Source organism: Megachile rotundata, chromosome 11 (genome assembly GCF_050947335.1).
Source record: "Megachile rotundata isolate GNS110a chromosome 11, iyMegRotu1, whole genome shotgun sequence".
In the NCBI taxonomy this organism is placed as follows: Eukaryota; Metazoa; Arthropoda; class Insecta; order Hymenoptera; family Megachilidae; genus Megachile; species Megachile rotundata.
In genome coordinates, this window is record NC_134993.1 from 14,927,720 (window position 1) to 14,948,523 (window position 20,804).

General features: G+C 40.3%; 4 long non-coding RNA genes across 4 annotated transcripts; 1 reads left to right on the forward strand and 3 right to left on the reverse strand.

Moving 5' to 3' along the window:
* Positions 1 to 417: 417 nt before the first annotated feature.
* Positions 418 to 4,519, reverse strand: LOC143265390 (uncharacterized). The gene is made up of 3 exons (XR_013039884.1): positions 2,269 to 4,519; positions 2,071 to 2,194; positions 418 to 1,560 (listed from the first exon to the last, which is right to left on the reverse strand). It is a non-coding gene; the product is annotated as an uncharacterized LOC143265390 (long non-coding RNA).
* Positions 4,520 to 10,959: 6,440 nt separating this feature from the next.
* Positions 10,960 to 13,327, reverse strand: LOC143265386 (uncharacterized). Its single transcript, XR_013039878.1, has 3 exons — positions 12,950 to 13,327; positions 12,763 to 12,858; positions 10,960 to 11,452 (listed from the first exon to the last, which is right to left on the reverse strand). It is a non-coding gene; the product is annotated as an uncharacterized LOC143265386 (long non-coding RNA).
* Positions 13,328 to 14,079: 752 nt separating this feature from the next.
* On the reverse strand, positions 14,080 to 18,134 carry LOC143265410 (uncharacterized). Its single transcript, XR_013039894.1, has 5 exons — positions 16,697 to 18,134; positions 16,464 to 16,613; positions 15,971 to 16,361; positions 15,239 to 15,404; positions 14,080 to 14,980 (listed from the first exon to the last, which is right to left on the reverse strand). It is a non-coding gene; the product is annotated as an uncharacterized LOC143265410 (long non-coding RNA).
* A 1,230-nt stretch (positions 18,135 to 19,364) lies between these two features.
* LOC143265411 (uncharacterized) lies at positions 19,365 to 20,294 on the forward strand. Its single transcript, XR_013039895.1, has 3 exons — positions 19,365 to 19,528; positions 19,597 to 19,872; positions 20,017 to 20,294. It is a non-coding gene; the product is annotated as an uncharacterized LOC143265411 (long non-coding RNA).
* The last annotated feature ends 510 nt before the right edge of the window (positions 20,295 to 20,804 follow it).

Consider the following 20,804-nt stretch of genomic DNA (forward strand, 5'->3'; position numbering starts at 1 on the left):
TCTTGAGGTTCCAAGTGACTTTGATCAGTTTAAGTCTTAACAGTGAACTTCTTCTTCAGCATTTGATTAAACTTTTGAGGACCTTCCAGTTGTTTCATTTGATTCATGTAATGTGGCTGATTTGTTTGAAGTCATATCCTCAAAGAACCTGTGAAATGATATGATTAAAGTACCTAGCTAGTTTGGTGATCAGATAAGTTCTTAAGTAACTCAATTTCTTTAGCACTTGATGAAACTTTTGAGGACCTGATTTCCAGTTGTTCCATTTGATTCATGTAACATTATAGCTGATTTGTTTGAAGTCATATCCTCAACGAATCTGTAAAATGATATGATTAAAGCACCTAGCTAGTTTGGTAAACAGATAAGTTCTTAAGTAACTCAATTCCTTCAGCATTTGATTAAACTTTTGAGGACCTGATTTCCAGTTGTTTCATTTGATTCATGTAACATTGTAGTTGATTTGTTTGAAGTTGAATCTGTGAAATGATATGATTAAAGTACCTAGCTAGTTTGGTGATCAGATAAGTTCTTAAGTAACTCAATTCCTTCAGTATTTGATGAAACTTTTGAGGACCTGATTTCCAGTTGTTCCATTTGATTCATGTAACATTGTAGTTGATTTGTTTGAAGTTGAATCTGTGAAATGATATGATTAAAGTACCTAGCTAGTTTGGTGATCAGATAAGTTCTTAAGTAACTCAATTCCTTCAGCATTTGATGAAGCTTTTGAGGACCTGGTTTCCAGCTATTTCATTTAATTCATGTAACGTTGTAGCTGATTTGTTTGAATCTGTGAAATGATTAAAGTACCTAGTTTGGTAATCAGATAAGTTCTTAGGTAACTGAATTTCTATAAGAAAGCTCAATTAGTTCCATGTGACGGTAAGATACAGCGATCGGAAAAGAAATCTGTTGGCGCAAAAACACTTGCCTTTCATCCTCGAGTTTCGTTCCACGTGAACGAATCTGAAGCCATGTTTCGCGAGTTTCTTCTGTTTGCTAATTTAAGGGGAAGAGGTTCGATCAAACGGTGTATCCCTGACGAAACAAAGAACTTTCTTGCATCGAGCATCAGGCACGCATATAAATGTGCACGTGAGCCGAGTTGACCTACTGCTCACCTGCTGCACGTACACCGGCTACCTGCGAGTGGTCCAGCTACTCATCTGTCTCCCTTTCGAAGCCTGGTGGATGCAAAGTATCGAAGCCTACAGACATTTTATATGTTAACAAATTATTCGAATTTGAGTTCTCAAAATGAAGAGCAGGTTATTTTTCTTTAAAGGTTACTTTTCTTTAAAAGTCTCTTGCATTGTGCATAAGGAACTTCTTTCGGTTCTTCAGTAAGCAGGTCGTTTCGTCGAAACTTCTGAGGACTGCCTCGAAATTAATCAATTACGAAGCAAAACCGCTTTCCCGCCACGCTACATCTACTCGTACATCGTCGCATGCTTCACTTCTCTCCCTTCATGCTCCAATTCGTCCGTTCGTTCCGTGAATAATAGAAGTTACCTGAATTTACTAGTCTACTGATTCCTCGTCCATAAAAGATGCAATCTAAAAAAAGAAAACATGTGACTGGTCAAAAGCGTTAATTGCAAAAGTGATCGATCGATTCGTATTTCGTTATCAAAATATTTCCCAATGGAGGAAACGAGCAGATGAACGCGAGTCAACGTCCGTGGTCAATTCGCAATCTAATTACGATAACCTAGTAGCACTGTTTCTAATTAGAGCCGCTTTCGCGATAGCGATCGTTACACTTTCGCTTGTTTTCCAAATTTCGTTCAACCAACAGCCAATTAAACAACCGCGACTCGTCTTGCTCCGTTGCGAAACGAATTCTTTTGATAGACCCGTTCACCATGGTAATTCGCGTTACCAACCGACTCGAGGATTAGGTGTATGCAATCTGGGATAAAAAACCTGGAAACTTGAGTAGAAACATCCCACGGTTTTCAAGGTCTAGGGTTGAAAGGAATTACATTATCGCAAAGCGTTTGGGCGTGGGAGCAGCCGAACCTCGAGGAACCGGCTTCAGATGCACCCGTTGCACCCGCGACCTACCTTCACCGTTTCCTCTTCCACCTTCCCGGTTGTTAGCTCGAGTACTCCTTTATCTTTTCATCCACCCTCGAAAAAACACCCCTGCACTTGGCGATGCCTTTCAAATCTTTGTACACTCGCTTGCCTGCAATTTTGGGGGTCAAATGTGTAAAATTGTTCGCTCTACGATTAAACCTTGAAACTATCGGGCTTACTCACCCCTATTCTCCATGGAATTAAAGCTCCCCTGCTATGTTAGCGAGAGTTAAAAAGTTTCTGCTTTCACAGCTGCTGTTCTTGTACCATTGGAAAGTTGTTTATACTTTCGCTGTGTATTATCACCAAGATTCAGAGAGAGGTACAGAAGGAAACTCGGGCGACAACTTTCGTAACAACAGTTTGCGTATGTCGTTCAGTTTGCGCAGGTGATGCAACCGTTTTTGTGTCAGACGATATCTCGCACAAAATGGACTGATTGTTCGATTATCATTTCATGCACAGATACCTCAGCAAGTTTTAGAGCAATTCTTTTACGAGAATCTCTTTCCTATTTTGCTTCGTTTCTTTTAAATAATTGCAAGAATAGAATGCCATCGTTTACATGCGATACGCAAGTTTCTTAAAGCGGCAACCTGTTCTCGCAGCTGACAGGTATAACGACTGGTAATTCCAGCGAGATCAAGGTAATTATACGTCTACAAACTGCAATGATTATATTATCGAGCTAATAAGCTGGACCCGATGAAGCGTTTCCAATGATTCTGTATAATTACGCGATATGTAATTCCTGTGCGGATTAACTAATTGTGTAAGTGCAAAATCACGTATCTAAACTTGTCATTAATTGTCAACATGACTTTGTGTTAATAGAAACGAATAACATGCTAAACTATTCTGTGCATCAACTATTCTATGCATCGACAAATTGTTCTCCAATTTGAATGAGGTGATCTTAATGTTTCTCTCTTGTTGTGAACTTCATAATGCTTCATCTACACATTGTTTTCCATGAATGAAGTAATCTTAATGTTTCTTGCTGTGTGCGCCATAATGTTTCATACACAAATTGTTTTGCATGAATGAGGTGATCTTAATATTTCTTGCTGTGTGCGCCATAATATTTCATAGACAAATTGTTTTCCATGAATGAAGTGATCTTAATATTTCCTGCTGTGTGTGCCATAATGTTTCATACACAAATTGTTTTCCATGAATGAAGTGATCTTAATATTTCCTGCTGTGTGTGCCATAATGTTTCATAGACAAATTGTTTTCCATGAATGAAGTGATCTTAATATTTCCTGCTGTGTGTGCCATAATGTTTCATAGACAAATTGTTTTCCCTAAATGAGATGATCTTAATATTTCTTGCTGTATGCGCCATAATATTTCATAAACAAATTGTTTTCCCTAAATGAGGTTATGTTTCTTCCTGTGCCATAATGTTTCATCAACAAACTGTTTTCCATGAGTTCCTCATAATGTTTCTCCTCGTTGCCATAATGTTTCTACGCTCCTGTCGTTTCAAAATTCTCGCTCATTTCCTGTCCAAACATAAAGAAGAATGAATACCGAGCATAGCATTAAAAACAAGTATATAGCATTTTTCAAGAAACTTTCTACCAGGGACAATACCAACAGTCCAGGTCAGTGGACAGAGTCAACGGACAGGAAGGTAGGATCGATATTTCTGGATGGAGTTCTCAAAACATCGCGTGTCCGTGGATGAATGCGTTCATCAGGTGTTGTCGATGTGCAAAGTCGGCGCGGTGTTTCTCTGTAGAAAGAAGGGGAATCTGCATGCTTCGGGGCCCGCGAGGGGACCGTAATCACAATGGGGCACGTACCTGTACTTCGGCCCTACGAAGAATGCGAGATGCCACTCCCTCTTCCTCCCTGCTGCATCACCTTCTCTTTTCGCGACACAACGGCTCCCATTAACAACCCTCCTTCAAGAAAACTTTGAAAATTCGAACCGGTCTTTGTGCATAGAAGGTCCCTGCTGATTTGTTTAATTTTAAACAGAAAATTTTCAGAAGAGAAAGTTTTAAAATGAAGACCAAAGTCTCTGATAAAAGCTGAAGACGTGGATGGACCCAGTATGCTAACACACTAAACAAATTTTCAGAAGAGGAAGTCCTAAAATGAAGACTAAAGTCTCTGATAAAAGCTGAAGACGTAGGTGGACCTAGTATGCTAGCACACTAGACAAATTTTCAAAAGAGGAAGTCCTAAAATGAAGACTAAAGTCTCTGATAAAAGCTGAAGACGTAGGTGGACCCAGTATGCTAGCACACTAGACAAATTTTCAGAAGAGAAAGTTTTAAAATGAAGACTAAAGTCTCTGATAAAAGCTGAAGACGTGGATGGACCCAGTATGCTAGCACACTAGAATAATTTTCAAAAGAGAAAGTTTTAAAATGAAGACTAAAGTCTCTGATAAAAGCTGAAGACGTATGTGGACCCAGTATGCTAGCACACTAGAATAATTTTCAAAAGAGAAAGTTTTAAAATGAAGACAAAAGTCTCTGATAAAAGCTGAAGGAGGCATAGGACCTAGTATGCTAGCATACATAAGTTATGAACTATGCCTTTAAGTAGCTTTCAACAATCACCTGTTCATTCACCCAAATAATAACCTTCCTAGTAATAATCTAGCCTAGGTCCAGAATAACAGGCTGCGTCAATCATCCACACCTCCACCAGTGTGAAGTCAACGCGCATCTCCCCGCCTCTCGTTTACCACAGCATCCATCAACAGTTGCTGCATCAACACATATCACCCTGTCTTGGAAGCAAGAAATCACCTTAACTCCAGCCACGATGGCTGACAATTAGCCTCGTGGCAGAAGGTGGTTGCCAGAAGGATGTTCAACGAAGACAAAGCTATTCTCGATCGGGAGTTTTGGACAGAGAGGTGACGAGGGGTGGCACGGAGACGCAGATGGTGGAAATCTCGGGGAATAAAAGCATGCAGGGAGCAGAACCGAGAGGGAGGGGTACGAAGAAGGTTTTTTCGAAGACGATGGGGAGACACGGAAGGTGGGTAGCACCTGGTGGTCGGTGGGGCCGGTGGTAGTGATGGTGTCTTCTGGTGGTGGTGTTGATGCACGATGCAACAGATGCTCCCGGAGAGGACCCTCTGTTCCTCTGCATGTGCCATCTTTGAAGGATGCTTCCAACGACTTTGCGAGTATGTGGACTTCTAGCGTCCCTTTATTCCCGGGAAATTATCTATGGAGAGGGGTCATCGCTTTAGTCACGTACGCTAAAACAAAGTACAAGTTTTTGAAAACCACGAAATCTGCGATAAAATAAATGGGAGAGATTGTAGCCAGAAGAAAACCTTTCTCGCAGGTATGAAAACTGATGCCCGTGGAAAATGTTGCGTACGTTCAAAGCGATGGATTCCGCAAACAGATTCTGCAAACTTTGCAAACGTCCTTTCCAACCGGAAGAGCAGATGTGCTTCAACTCTCCAGTGAACTATTTCAATAAAACCTATGATTTAAAATTGTTGGTTAACAGAAAGTCTGGTAATCGCGTAGAAAGGCGTTGGCTGTAAACTGCCTCACCCTCGATTTCAATCCATTTATTACGCGATTCGAAGGTATCGATCCTCGTATTCCTTGGAAGCGTTTCCGTGCAGCGAAGGCAGGAAAACGAAAGTGGAAAGGTCGTAAACTACGGGAGAACGTCTTCCTAGAGAAAGGGTTGCCAGGATTTTCCTTCTCCCCTTTTTACTGCACGTCTGGCACCGAGAATAAGTCCGGTGCTTAATAAAGACCGTAGGGTTGTTCAACCCTCTGGCACGAGATTCTCAAAGTTTCTTAGCCCTCTTTTTTCTCTTTCCGTCGTTCCTTTGAAGAACGAGGGGTGAAAAAAGAATTATCGTTACTTTGTGTAGGCTTGCTTCCTTTATGGCTGAAAAATTAAATTGATATTAATATGAGTCTTTCGTGACTTGGATAATTATATACTAGTATACCTAACGATTTAGGATGAAAGTTTCTAACGTTCTTCCATGTTCGATTCAAAATGTATTAACGTTCGCTGTTAATCGTCAGAATCCATCTTTCACGCGTACACATGCTTATAAACACCCCTAAGCGGATCTTTTGAATCATACTCCCCTACGGACCGTCTTACGCAAACGATCCGCTGAAATCGCAACGGTCGTTCCAACAGAAAGAGGACTGGGTCAAGGGAACTAGAAGTATCCAGGTATGAGCAGGTGTCGATGACTTCAACGGTGTGACTCCAGGACAATCCGGACTTCTACAGAAAAGAATTCCGATTATAACGAATATTAGTGAAATTGGAATTGTTTTACAAAATAAACTTACATTCTGCTTCAACAAACAACTTCTATCTTTTAATCATTTTTTCTTTGTGACAATCTTCAGAGACAATGTCAACTAAAAATGTAGATATCAGTTGTAAATATTTAACCAGACTGAAACATAGAAATGTTAGTGCAATTGAAATTGTTTTACAAAATAAAAACCTACATTCTGCTTCAACAAACAACTTCTATCTTTTAATCATTTTTTCTTTGTGACAATCTTCAGAGACAATGTCAGATAAAAATGTAGATATCAGTTCTAAATATTTAACCAGAAACATAGAAATGTTAGTGAAATTCAGATTGTTTTACAAAATAAACTTACATTCTGCTTCAACAATTAACTTCTATCTTTTAATAATTTTTCTTTGTGACAATCTTCAGAGACAGTGTCAGCTAAAAATGTAGATATCAGTTGTAAATATTTAACCAGACTGAAATTGTACTTCTTACTGAGAACTGAGAATTGCAGGTGGTAGCAGTTTCCAAAATAACCGTACAGAGTACAAAAAGCGACAATAAAAGAAGTCAGAGAAATCCATTATAGCAAGAAACGATGTTAGAGAACCCAGGGGTGAACCCAAAGTTTATCCTGAACGCAAATCGATTCGAAACGTTCGTTCCATCGGCTGTTGGCAACGACCGTTGCAACGATGACGACGAAGAAGAAGATCGGGGGAAGACAAGAGCCGTACAGCAGCCGTGATTCAAAAGATTCTTCGTACTTGGGGTGTCTTGCAGCTGTTCCTCGCCCTCTACCTCCCCGACTTCTCGTAGCATCTTATCTGCGAACCGTGCAGATCCACGAAATCTCCATATGTGTGATCCTAGCCAATTCACCCTTTCTGTTCATCGATTTCAAGATCTTTTGGAACGCGAAAGCTTCTGGATTAACCGAAGTTCTCAGGATACTAACGGTATTTCTTTGACCTTGAGCGCTATCAAGATCATCAGAAACAAAGCTGGACGGCGGCAAAAAACGAAGAAAGGGAGAAGGCTTTCCAGAAGGTCTTGCGAGGGTGAAAACTTCGGGAGTCAGTCGTGTAGCGGGAGCAAAAGCCAGTGAAAGAAACAAGTCAACCGGCTGGCAAACCCTCCGGCTTCGATCGAAGCCAGCAATCTGTCGTCTTTACGCCCTCCTCCGGGAATCTTTTTCCAAATCTTTGCCAAATCCCTTCGCCTTCCATATCTTTCGTTATGTAACCTTCCGAGGGAAGATCGTAGATACGGTTTATTCTGACATTAACTCTTGTAATTAGTGTTCTGTAAAATTTGTACTTGCAGTGTCATTGACAGACTAATGGACGCGTAAAATGTCCGTGGCAGGAACTGATGTTCGCTCGCTAAACGTCGATCTGCAATGAAGAACGCTTTACCAAATTGTAAGTGGCAAGTTTGCGTTATAAACCATTACCGTCTTAACCCGTTGGACAGTTTCGAATCCTTTTAAAGTGACGGTCATTGGATGTTTATGATCAAAATATACAAGAGTCTTATATGGCAGGTGATCTGAAATGACAGGTGTTCTTTGACTGTCTTTAAGTCATCTTATGCAAATACGTGTGTTTACAATGTACTTCTCAATTCAAAGTATCCTTGCATGTCCTGCATCCTTGTCTTCTAAATTTAATTCCAAGTAAACTGCATCAGCACTGAAGTAGCTTTTCATCCCCAGTGACCGGTATTCTAAAAAGATAACCGAATGTTAATAGAATGATTTGTAATTGTGTTCTTGTAATTACAATAATCGTTCAGCTGTACATATTACCAAATCCGTGGTGTAGGTAATACCAATTATCTTGGAGGGTGAACACAGTAATCAGAAGATAAAAAGCGTGCATTCAAGATACCTCGAAGGTTCTTCGCCGCTTTTGGAAAATGTTCTCGATTCATTAGACGAGAGGATGGCGCGTTAACGAGGCCAATAACGGTGCAGGCAGGTGCCACGTGCCAAGGACCACTGTCGGTGCTCATCATCGTGCACTTACTTTCTTGCTGTTCGCCGGCAATATTTTGAATGAAACAGTAACACAGGCCCGCTTGAGAAAGCGGATTAATTAAAAGGCTCTACGTGAGCCGATGGATGAATTTTTATCGGTGGACGTTTATTCCAACAGGGGCGATCATCGAACTCGAACATGATCCTCCACTTTCATTCGTGTTCAACACGTATATTTTATTGTTCAACCATCTTTGAGAAACTTTTGATTGTTTTAACATTCTTCATTGATTTAACATTCTTCATTGATTTAACATTCTTCATTGATTTAATATTCTTCACTGATTTAATATTCTCACAGCTTTTAGAATTACTTTCCAAGTTTGTACTTTAAGTTTAATGTACCTCAATGTCCAAATGAAATAAAAGAAAAGAGAGATTACTTCAAAGATAGTCTTCGGTCAATGTTTTTGGCAAATGAGAAATGTGTTGCAAAGTTGCAAACGGGTATCATTAATTCTTCGTTTACTGCAGCACGTTTTCTCTTCAATTATCTTTCAATTTCAGCATTAATGACGATATGGCGATTTACAATTTCACACGCGTTCCGTATATTCCCCAGCCTTCATTTTTTTCCACCATTTCCTCCGCAAAGGAAACCCTCGTCGAAGTTTCGGGCAGCTGTTCATCCTCGGTACGGAAGTAATCCTAGGCTATCGGCTTCCTCTGCGGAAAAAACGGTAGGCTGGTGAACATGTTCGGAAAAAATGAATTGATTCGGTGAAGAAAATCCTGCCATGCTTCCTCGTGTTTTAAACCGATTAGATCGCTAAATCGGTCCAGGGATTGCTTCATGCTATGATCTTATTATTCTGGGTGAATTCTGAAAACTAGCACGTGTCAAGCATGTGTGAACTCTGGAAAAAGTTAGACTGGAGAACATACGTTTATTCATGAAGTTTGGATTTGAGTTTGGAATCTCCAGATTTAGGAAGATGTTCAAGTCTACTAGATGGCTCTTGCTTCAGCATTTTTTTTCATTTAAAAGGAAGTCTAAGGGAGCCTATGATGCACTTGGCTCTGCATTGATGCTAGGCTTTGGTCCTGCAAGAAATTCTCTGTTAATTATTTTGTATAAATTAGTGGAATTATAGATTAGTGGAGATATCTTTCTATTCTCTACATTTTTTACTATTCTCTAATGCTTACTTTAGCATTCATTTGAAGAACAGTGTTTTGTAAACAGTTCACAACCATGATTTGCCAATCTGAAAAATCCAACACAAGATTATAGGAGATTTGTGGCAGCCGATTTGCGGTAGCTCAATTTCATAAGGGTAATAAAATCTTACGTGGCAATCAAGGTAGGAAAGGGAGGCCACACTAAAGGAGGAACCTCGATCGGAAATCCGAGTTCCTACTTGGTTACCTTCACTTTACATCTGGCACGTTCGAGCCGCGACCAGGAAGACCCTCTTTTATCCAGCTGTCTCTTTCTCGTACGGGTTCTCGACAGAGACCTAAAAAATTGCACAGGATTTATTGCAACAGTCTATGCTATTACCCCAATGTTTCCTATCATTGCTTCCATTAATTTATAATGATTTTGTCTCTCACCAATATTCATTTTTGACTTCATTTAAACATCATCAATATTTTTAACTTCTATGCATAAAAATTTAATCTACTGTTAATATTTTTATCAATGTCTGTAGCCTGAGAGGGTGCATTCAAGCTGAACATGGTACACATAACCTAAAAGAAGAAAGACATTTTTAACTTCATACTGTACATAAACATTTTGCCTCTTAATATTTTTACCACTGTTTGTAGCATAAGAGGTTGCATTCAAGCTAAACATAATGCACATAGTCTGAAGAGAAACATACATTTTCTTCAACAATTCTAACTGCATACATAAACATTTTGTCTACTGTTAATATTTTTAACAATCTTTGTAGCCTAAGAGGGTGCATTCAAGCTGGACATAGTGCACATAACCTAAAAGAAGAAAGACATTTTCATTAACATTTTTAACTTCATACTGTGCATAAACATTTAGTCTACTGTTAATATTTTTACCAATGTCTGTAGCATAAGAGTGTGCATTTAAGCTAAACATAGTGCACATAGTCTGAAGAGAAACACATTTTCTTCAACAATTTTACCTTCACACATAAACATTTTGTCTACTGTTAATATTTCTACCAATGTCTGTAAGAGGATGCATTCAAGCTGGACATATAGCCCAAGGAAAAAATACATCTTTTTGATCGAACCACTTCGAACCTTCGGATTCGAGTCCCAGGTTCCCTTCGGATCATTGTGCTGCTCACAATAGAGGTCGTGCATGACGAGCTTAAGATCGCGACGGATTTCCTTCTTGCAGATACAAAGGATCATCGAAGAGGAAAAGAAAACGGGGAGCACGTGCCATCTGCGAAGATCGAAAATCGTCTGAAAGGAGCGTCGAAGGTGGGACTGGTGGCACGAGCCCGGTGAGATAAAAGAGCTGCATCTGCGGAGGAGGAGAGGACAGAAATGGTGCACCGTTTGAGAAGGATCAAGTACAGAAACTCTCGAGACATCTGTCGATATGCAATGACTTAATCTAACCAATGCGATAATCTTTGTACGCAGGCGTAAGAAACTCATCAGCTATTTCAGCCGCCAACATCTGTGACAACGTGAAGTATCTGGCAAAGACACTGGTGATCAGGGAAATGAGAGAAAGAGGCGGTAGGTGGTTGAGAAAGAAACTCGGCTGACTGCCTGTTAGAAGATGGCCTGTTGCGAGTCGGTGGTTCTCTTGTACTCCTGGGAAGTAACGGCAGATGTTCTGACTCGGTTGGCGCGTGCCCGCTGCCACTTGGCTGCGAAGAAGACGCTACCATCTGCCCCTTCTTCCCCTTCGACCTCACCCTCTCCTGTCTCTCCTCGACACTTACCTTCAGACTGATTTGCTCTTACGCGACCTAGAATAATAGCACGAATTTAAAAAACCGTATAGACTGGATTTAGAATTGGAAAACATTTACCTAGAGTACAGATGTCCTGCGACGTTAAAGCTGCACTGATAAGACCACGGCTATCTGACTCTCTTTCCTGGATACGCAAGTCTGCAATATAGAGAGATAAGGGTAGCTGTTTGCTTTGGGACTCGAGGGTAGAAGTGGGTGCTTCGTGCGCATGATGACGCGTTGATTTGGACGATAAAGATGATGGGTTAATTTCAATGGTCAAATATTAACACGTCCCGAATTCTCTTAGTGGATTAAGTTCTATAAAAGTGAAAATGTCCTTGATTTGTATAACGAAGAAGATTCGAGCAAACCAGAAAGGTGTTCGTTTACGGATTCAGTCGGCAGAAAACCACAAGCAGATATCGATCGGAGTAATCGAAAACTCGGGCAAATACGACACCGACGGATCATTATCGGACCATTGTAGTCCGGCACGAGTCCCTCGAATTAAGATCGATCGATTCCACGCTATTCCCGTCTAATTTTACAATCGCGGTCGTTTGCTCGAATTTACACGAAACCTTCGGCGGCTCGTGTTCCCTATCAGGTTTTACTGAATGAACGTTATCAATGGAAATGATAGGTTTGCTATAACGTTAACCGGGAAACTGGAGATTCAACGCGGTCGTTAACGTTAAACATCACGTGTTGTGAAACGTGATCCAACACGGCAATACAATTCCTTGCGATCAATGCTTAGCATACATTGGAAAAATTAAGACCTCAATCGTTCATGACTTCTAAACTATTAGACTCTGTTACATTATACAAATCAAGAACACACTAATTTTGATAAGAATCATATTAGTAATACTGATCATAACCTCAATGTATCTGATTTTCGTGAAGAGTCTAAGAGTTACAATTATCCAAAACCCATCCACTTCAATTTACATTCGCCCATCTACGCACCATAAGGTCACCGTAAAAAGCGCAGCGAAGAAACCCGGCCCGGCGGGATAATTGCTTTCGAATTCATAGTCGACAGAAGGTGGAGCGAATGCGCGAGTCGAATGCAAAACGTGAGAGCAGGTAAGGATTTCCTCCAACTGGCAGGATAAGCACGCAGATGGCGCAGATATTTTTTATTTTCCTTTCCTTCCCTTTCTTCCCCCGAGAAAAGGAAAATCTCTTTTCACGAGGCAAGAAGGAAAGCCGAGACGTGATCCGGCTTTAACCGTTCAATATGGTCCACGGACTGGTCGCGGATCGGAAGCATGGCACGTGCCGCTCACAAAGAAAAACGCGGCAGCATCCGCAAGGTCGGTGCCATCTGTTGCTTCTCCCGCTCTGGAAACTGAGCCCGCTGGCCCACTTCGGACGAATTCTTTTCCGGCATTTCCGATGGTGCTTCGTTAGCGAACGCTCGCGTGCCAGCCTCTTCGATCCTTATGGTTTTACATTACCGGTCAAAGAAGTTCCATCCTGCAGTTGCGACTGGAACAGCTGTTACAAGATCTTTGTCTTCAAATGATAAGTAGACTTCTTCGACATCTACTGTTCTGTACACACAAAGATTCAGTGAAGATTAAACTACTCACTAGTTTAACTACATTTCTTTAAAAAATCTTCAAATTAATAAAAAGACCAAACCAATGATCTTGAAACTGGTGCTAGGTGCAATTAGAGCCATAAATAGTTGTGCACTGACGCGTCCAGTGCAGCATCCATGAAGCACCATCTGTCTGACATTTTTTTTCTCCACCGATTCGATTGACTGAATTTTAGGAAGCTGTCGATGCACGACGAGCACGCGCTTAGGCATTCGCGAAGCTATCTTTGTCTCGAATTTCTGCGATAGATGGTTGCTCGATTTAGGGCCTCGTCAGGTTGTTGCCAGCTTGCTTCTCTTGCTCTCAAGATGCTGGCACGTGTGGCGCGAATTATCGAGCCTCGTGTTTACGAGCGCACATGGGTCAGAAATTGCTCGGATGCCGAGGAGCATTTAGCGACTTTTAATCTTAGGGTTAATTCCATCGTGATGCCCTTATAAATTAATGAGTTGAATTAATCAGCAAATTAATCAGTTGAACTACATATATAATAAATAAAATCTTACTAATTCTCCCTTGATTCTTTTTAAGATCTTCCTGATATAAATTCTTCTGAAGAGAATATCAGAATTCAGACTTTTAATCTTGGGGTTAATTCCATCATACCCCTATAAATTAATCAGTTTAATTAATCAGCAAATTAGTCAGTTGAACTACATATATAATAAATAAAATCTTACTAATTCTCCCTTGATTCTTTTTAAGATCTTCCTGATATAAGTTCTTCTGAGGAGAATATCAGAATTCAGACTATTAATCTTGGGGTTAATTCCATCATAATGCTCCTACAAATTAATGAGTTGAATTAATCAGCAAATTAATCAGTTGAACTACATATATAATAAATACAATCTTACTAATTTTACCTTGATTCTTTTTAAGGTCTTCCATATATAAATTCTTCTGAAGAGAATATCAGAATTCAGACTTTTAATCTTAGGGTTAATTCCATCATAATGCTCCTACAAATTAATGAGTTGAATTAATCAGCAAATTAATCAGTTGAACTACATATATAATAAATAAAATCTTGCTAATACTACCTTGAGCTTTTTAAGGTCTTTCTAAGATCTTATAAATTCTTCTTAAGAGAAGGTTGTCGAATTTATTAATCGGCAAAATGATTTTCATAAGAGCGAACATTGCGAAATCGTGTGAACTCACGGGGCCAGCTGGTTGGTCCCTCGGTGTCCCATCGCAGGACAGAATTTAAGCAATTTCTGGCAAAGGTGGCCTGACAGGTGTAATATGCACGCAGGCGTCTCACGCGTCGTTAAGCGATGAGGTAACATCACCAAAAATTTTGGCTAGGGACCGTATATTTGAGTATGATACCTCAGTGGACAATACTGAATTCGAGAGGACCTCTTTGTAGGCGCGCAGCTTGACAGCTGCAGCATTGTATCATTGTTCATGTCGCAGGACTTTAAGACGCCTAGGTGCAGCTTCCACGAATATTTGAGCATGATACGCGTACAGGCGGCAGATAGATTTCTTCAGCAGCTGCGAAATGTATGTCGAACTTGGAAAATGTGCACTGTCGATAACGCGATAAGGAATTTACAAAATGCTTGGAACGAGATAAGAGAACTTTTATCTATTTTTTTATAAAATCCTTATTGCTATCGTTGATACGATATAAAAGTTCAAACAATTAATTATAAAATAATTTGGTAATAAAAGGTTTAGGTTTCCAATCTCGAAAGAAGTTTAAGAAGAAATTATCCGACGTTACGTAAGCGACAACTGCGAAATCACGGAGCTGTCGATCGAACAAATCAGAATCCAACAATCAGTGCAGACTTTCCATTCGCACGAGATCCTGGTCAAGGATCGTCGCTTGGTGTATTCCGAATTGGAGCAGGTGCTCGCCAGGGATGTCGCGGGTAAAGAAGAATTTCAGGGGAACCGCCGTGATTGGTTCGTCGTGTAGGCAGCTGTTCGTAGCCTCCAATTAAGTAAGTGCTGTGTCGTAACAGGTGTCGCGTGATTATCAGGTACCGAAGGACCGGCCAATAAATATCGCTTGCAATATTCTAACCGATGGGCCGCGTACCTCTGCAGACCGCATCTAAAACGATGATTCATTAATTTTTTCCTCCAGCGTACGCCACGGATAATATTAATTAATCCTCGAAGAACTTAATTCTTGTTTGAAACGCCATTTAATATCATCATTTAATTAATTTGGAAAGTGATGGCTGTACCAATGATACTGTTTCAATGTTATAATTCCTATCTGAGTTCCATTGTTGATTCACTTACCATTGTATGTACTTATTATTAGATACAGATTAAATTTCATATATTAGTATGTGTATGTACGAACACAGTATCGTCAGCCAAGCTTCAGTGGCAGCACCTGCAGATTTCTACTAAATTAATAAGTCGGGACGGTTATCAGATCGGGTGAGTTCTTCGATTTGCCGGAGATTTAATTATCCAGTCGGCGGATGAAAAACCAGCCAATTAACAGCTTGAACCCTTCACGCATCCTGCATTAACAATAAAAAGGAACACTTCATAAGGGAGAAAAAAGAGGGCGATATGGAGATCTATATACGTTGCCAATGAGCCACGATTGATCGTTTATCTGCCCCGGTTAGTGTCGCGTGCGGTACGGTGGCCCCGTAATAAAAGTCAGCCGGTGTAAAATTGCAAAATCAAGGCCCGCCGTCAGCAGGAATTAACAACCCGAAAAGGAAAACCCTCGTGTACACTTGAATCGAGTAAAGGGAGACACGCATGCATGCGCGGAACTCCATCTTGGGGATATTTAGTACCTAACCTCACGTTCAGTACTTAACACTTGTCTATCGACCTGGCGATCTTTGTCAAATACTTGCAAGCGTACCAGAAACGCAGCACGTACATGACCCATCTAACGGTTATAACCTAAAATAAAAAAGGGATCTAAACAGGAAACGATGAAAGTTCGAATGGGATCAAAACCGGAATAATACATGCAAAAATGGTACACACTGCGTCTTCCCGTTCACCTGGATCGTATTCAATCATAGAGGCCGGTGTATAACACCTATCTACACAACAACCTACCAACCTCGGCTATCTAAGACGAGCTCATCGTGCAGCACGGTGGTAGCACGTGCTCAAATCCGAGCAGCTGTCTGTTTGCTGCCCCGGCAGGAAGGATATTCGCTTTCGACCCCCTCCGCCACTTCCTTCCCATCTTGTTCTCCTCGCTTGAAGGGCCCTCCTTTTTCTCTTCCTTCTTGTCCCTTTTCGGTTTTCACGCCAGTTCTTCGACGGCGAAGAACTACGAGGGAAGCCGTCGGTGCTTGCAGGTTCGTTACTCTGATTTCTTTTCTGACCCTAACCACTAACCTATGTATGTCGGTTTCTTTATGGAACATAACTCGAAAAATGTATACCCTCTTCCGTTCTTCGATGACGTCAGAAAATGTTTTTTATTTTGCATACAGTATTTACAACTGAAAAATGAGAAGGTTGTTAAGGAATGCTTTTAAGCCTACTTTGTAGGTTACTATGTTATTGTTGCATAATGTAGAAAGTTGGAATGTGTTATTTCTAACCGTCTTAGTCCGATCTAGTTTTATAAGACCACAGTGGAATCGTAATGTAGTGTTTAGCAACCATTTTTTGAATAAATTGAATCATTAAAATCCACTACGATATTTTATTGCAGCGCCGTGGTGAAATCTTCGAAATTTGAAATATGTCGTCTGAAAGCATAAAGTACTTTATATTTAAGCCTAACTTTATTTATATTGTCATATTGAATATTGTATTAATATTGTTGATTTACATTAGTTTGTTCAATTTAAAATTTGGCGGGAAACCTCTTCGATCAAGGACTTTTTAATTTCCAGTAAAGAGAACATTGTTCCTTTTAAGTTTGTGTAATGACGGTTCTACTAACGAGATCACCTGCACCTCAAATAGAAAACACAAACATATTTTACTACGGATATAACAAAGCCGCCGGTAATAAGAGTCTTTACTACCGGTACTTGAGGCACAGTAGTATTGCGGATAGCCGGGTCATTTTCCATTCATGAATTCAAAATGTTCATTAATCTTTTAAACAGTATTTCATTGTAAAATTTTAATCACGATCAAGATTGTTTCGTAAATTATAGCTTCAACAAATATTCCTGTATTCTTAATGAGGAAAATCCGAGGAAGGAAACACCTATAACTTCACGACTTCCCGTCTGTTATTTCAATCTTCTGTCTTCCCCCTAATAGAACAATGAATTCCAAAAACTTTCGTAACAGAGTTTAGCAGCGTCGTCACGCAACCTATATAATTACGCTTGTCACGATTATTCAATCCGGTCTAACCTCCAAATGTTCCGAATATAATTCGAAACTAACCTGTCATCTAAACTTTCCTCGTTTAGGGAGAAATGATGAAACAGAATTACAGATCTGGAATTAATATATGTCGTCAGCATCTCAGGCTTTTCAATGTTTGTCATATTTGCGAATGTTGACAACGTACGAGTTCTGATTCGAAAATTAAGTATGGAACTTCTCTTTTTACAATCGATTTGTCATGTTTTTTACACTCAATCCGAATACAATGGTCGCTTACTTCAGTTTGCTAATGAGCAAGCGTTTAAAGAAAGCGATGAAATTAAAAAAGGAGGGAAAAAAATTTGACAAGTGGCAAGTGGAAAAAAGTGACTCGTGATAATACCACCAGTGAACATAAAGTACCGACATCGCATTGATCGGTGAGTGTATGTACCTGCTTGGCTCTCTCGAAAAACCGCGAGGAAAAGCAAAGGAGGGCAAGAGTGGCGGAGGTGCAGCAGCTGGCTTCACCGCAACATCTGGCGGCATCCGATACTTATTCGGCAGTGCCACGCGCCACTTCCACTTCTCCGCCTTCCTTTCCTTTCTTTCTTCGCTCGTTTCCTCTTCCTATTTTCACGCTTTTCCGGCCGCGGTCTGCCTGCGGTTCAGCACCGACCATTCTGCCGGTCTCCATCGACATCCTTTCCGCTCGATCGATAGATTCGGAACAATCGATCTATTGTTTGAAAATAACAATAAAAATTTTGCTAAGGATAAACTATATTTAAAGAATGTGACAAGCGTTCGAATATTTCGAGAACATTCGAAGTACGAATGTCGACTAACCTCGATTAATTTTAATCTACGTTTAATTCACTAGTGTAGCCAACTGTAAAATTTTTAACTGTGCGGAAACCTTAACCTATCTTTTTGTAATGTACCTTTTTTTCGTTAGTACCAAGTCTAAGTAATAAAAAATTAATAGTGTAGTTTGTATTAGAACCAAACAATTGAACAAGAAACTTAGCTTTATCGAAATCAACTGTTTCGATCGAAACTCGAGGCAATTGAACGCTTCTAATCGACATTATCGATGTTACATCGATACTTTTCGAAATCATCTACAGTCGATAATGAAAATGATCCGGTAGCAATAGATTTCACGTTAATAACAGGCGTGAATCAGAGGGCCATCTTCCGATAAAGTAACAATTAACAAATTATCTTTGGAGAGTTTGTGTGACGGATTCGACCGTGAATCGTTAATTTCCGTAACGAAGTATAAGGTTAACTGGACGCCTCTCGAAAGACCGGTGCTCACACGCCCAGGAAGTAGAAAGAAAAGGAAGAATAAGGAGAAGGAGGATGCAAGGATAAAATTGTACGAGTCGTTGCCCGAAAACGGGCAGTCGAAAGCACCGGGAATACTTGGTGAGGTGAACTGTGCACATGCAGGCGAGCCAAGGGAAAGCCATTAAACCAGATCATTAAGTAGATGCTTATCTCCTTGATTCGAGGAATCGATCTTACGAATTCGCATCTTTCGCTCCTTTAGCGGACAATAATAAACCTGTTCGCTTTATTTCCTCGCCATGTTCAATTGCAGCGATATTTTGACGTGTCACTTCGCGCGCATTTTTCCATCCCTGTGTACCGTGATGCACCATTCGCACAATCTTCCCGCCATTTTACCTGTTTGTCTTTCATGACTTTTTTACGATTGTCTTTTCTCTTGTAAGTATACGATTTATAATTGATTTAAATACTGATAATATTTAAGAATGTTCAGTCAACTTTATTAATATTTTTATATGCTTTTTAGAGATTTAGTGAATAGTATAAGAGGAGGATCATCGAAATGTAGTTCTAATTAGTGAATTGTGCTAAAATACGAAGTTTTTGAACGTGGTATTCTGAAAATGTGAGTCTGAATTCCTGTTGTACAAACAATGAGAATTCGAATCGAAGAAACTCGTTAGACTGTCATTCAATTCGTGTTCTTATAAAACGCGATACAGGGTGCGCACATTCCCATGACAGGAAGACTGAAATTAGGTTTCCTGCCGAGTGCACGGACCGAAAGATAATTCCTTTCCGAACCACGAAGTCGTACGAACGAGAAATTATTCTTTCTTATCGTATTAACCGTACTTTCCTCGTTTTCAGCCAAGTTTCACGGATATTAACAGACAGAGGAACCAAGCGACCCATTTCCATTATCTCCTTCCTTTTAATCCAAACGATCCTGGATTGAAAACTTTCGAGTCTCCCTGAAAAGAAACTTTCTCCAACCTGAACTATCGGTTTCTTAAAGTTCGCTGTTAAGTAAGAAGAGGTAATAATTCTTTGAAAATTTTCTCTTGCATAATAATCTCAGTTTTTAATGGAAATGAATTCGTGTAGGTTTGAGTAACGATTTCCAATCAAGGGTTGAGACAACGTCGAAGCTAAATGAACTTTAATAGCGGCTACCAAGGAAGTTCAACTTCTCATTTATATCGTCCGGATGTACGGTTGAAGCCACCTTCGTGGCATTCCCCTTCGTTCTATATTCATGCCCGTAGTAAAGTAACGAGTTACCGAGCCGACATCAAGACGGAAAATCAGAAGGATCCCGGATGTCGATCGGTCCAAATGGATTTTCATTTTACCCCGTCTTCGTTATTAGCTGCAATCAAGGTAGTTGAAGATTCAATCATGGTTACAGAGAAGTTAAAAGTATAATTTGGTTCATCCGCTTTATTTGCTCATAATAATATATTTACTGCTATCATTATCTTCTATTCTCCACTATGTTATACTAATGAATGATTTTTTATGAAGGTTGGAAGAGAATGAAACTAGATTGTTTGGAATTTTGTACTCATGAATTTTAGAAGCTTAACAGAATGAAATTTCTAAACTGTAGGAAGAAATGAAGATTTTATCGACAGGATGGAAAGTACATTGTTCTCGGTCGATGATAAAACAGTCGGTATGACAAATGCATTTAGGTAGAAGTGAAATAAATAAATATTTCGTAGCTGATGGCTAGGCGTAAGGACGCGAGTCGACGTCGGTGGCGGCGACGCACCGAGCGTGCTTCCTGCCGCTTGACCGGAAGTCGCGAGTCAGAGGCTCGGCTCTACGTAGGCGTTACGCTTCCTTACGCGTATCTACACCGTCTCGCTACCCAGTTTCTCCTACTCTGCTCGATGTTCGCCGAGGAAGGGCCTACGGCGCTCCTCACTCGAGGAACCTTCTTTTCAAGGTCATCCTTTTACTATCCGGGCCAACCTTTCCCTTCGTTTCACCTTCTTTCTGTTTTTACCCCCCTACACCTTCGAAAATACAAAGAGCGTTAATTAATTCGTAATGAGAGGAGAAGGAAACGAGACGTTCCATTTCTTCCGGTGAAATCTCTTTCTTTTTTTTCGCTTGTGATTACCTACGAGTCACGTCGCTAGAATGATGCCGTTAATTGACCCACGCTCAAAGAGCTTCTTTATTTCCCTCTCACCTCGCGACATATTTATTCCACGATCGCAAGATGAACCTAACGACGCCGTTAATTGTACCCTCGGCGAAACAACGAGACCGCGAGCTTTGTGTCAAAGCTGACCATGTTAAAC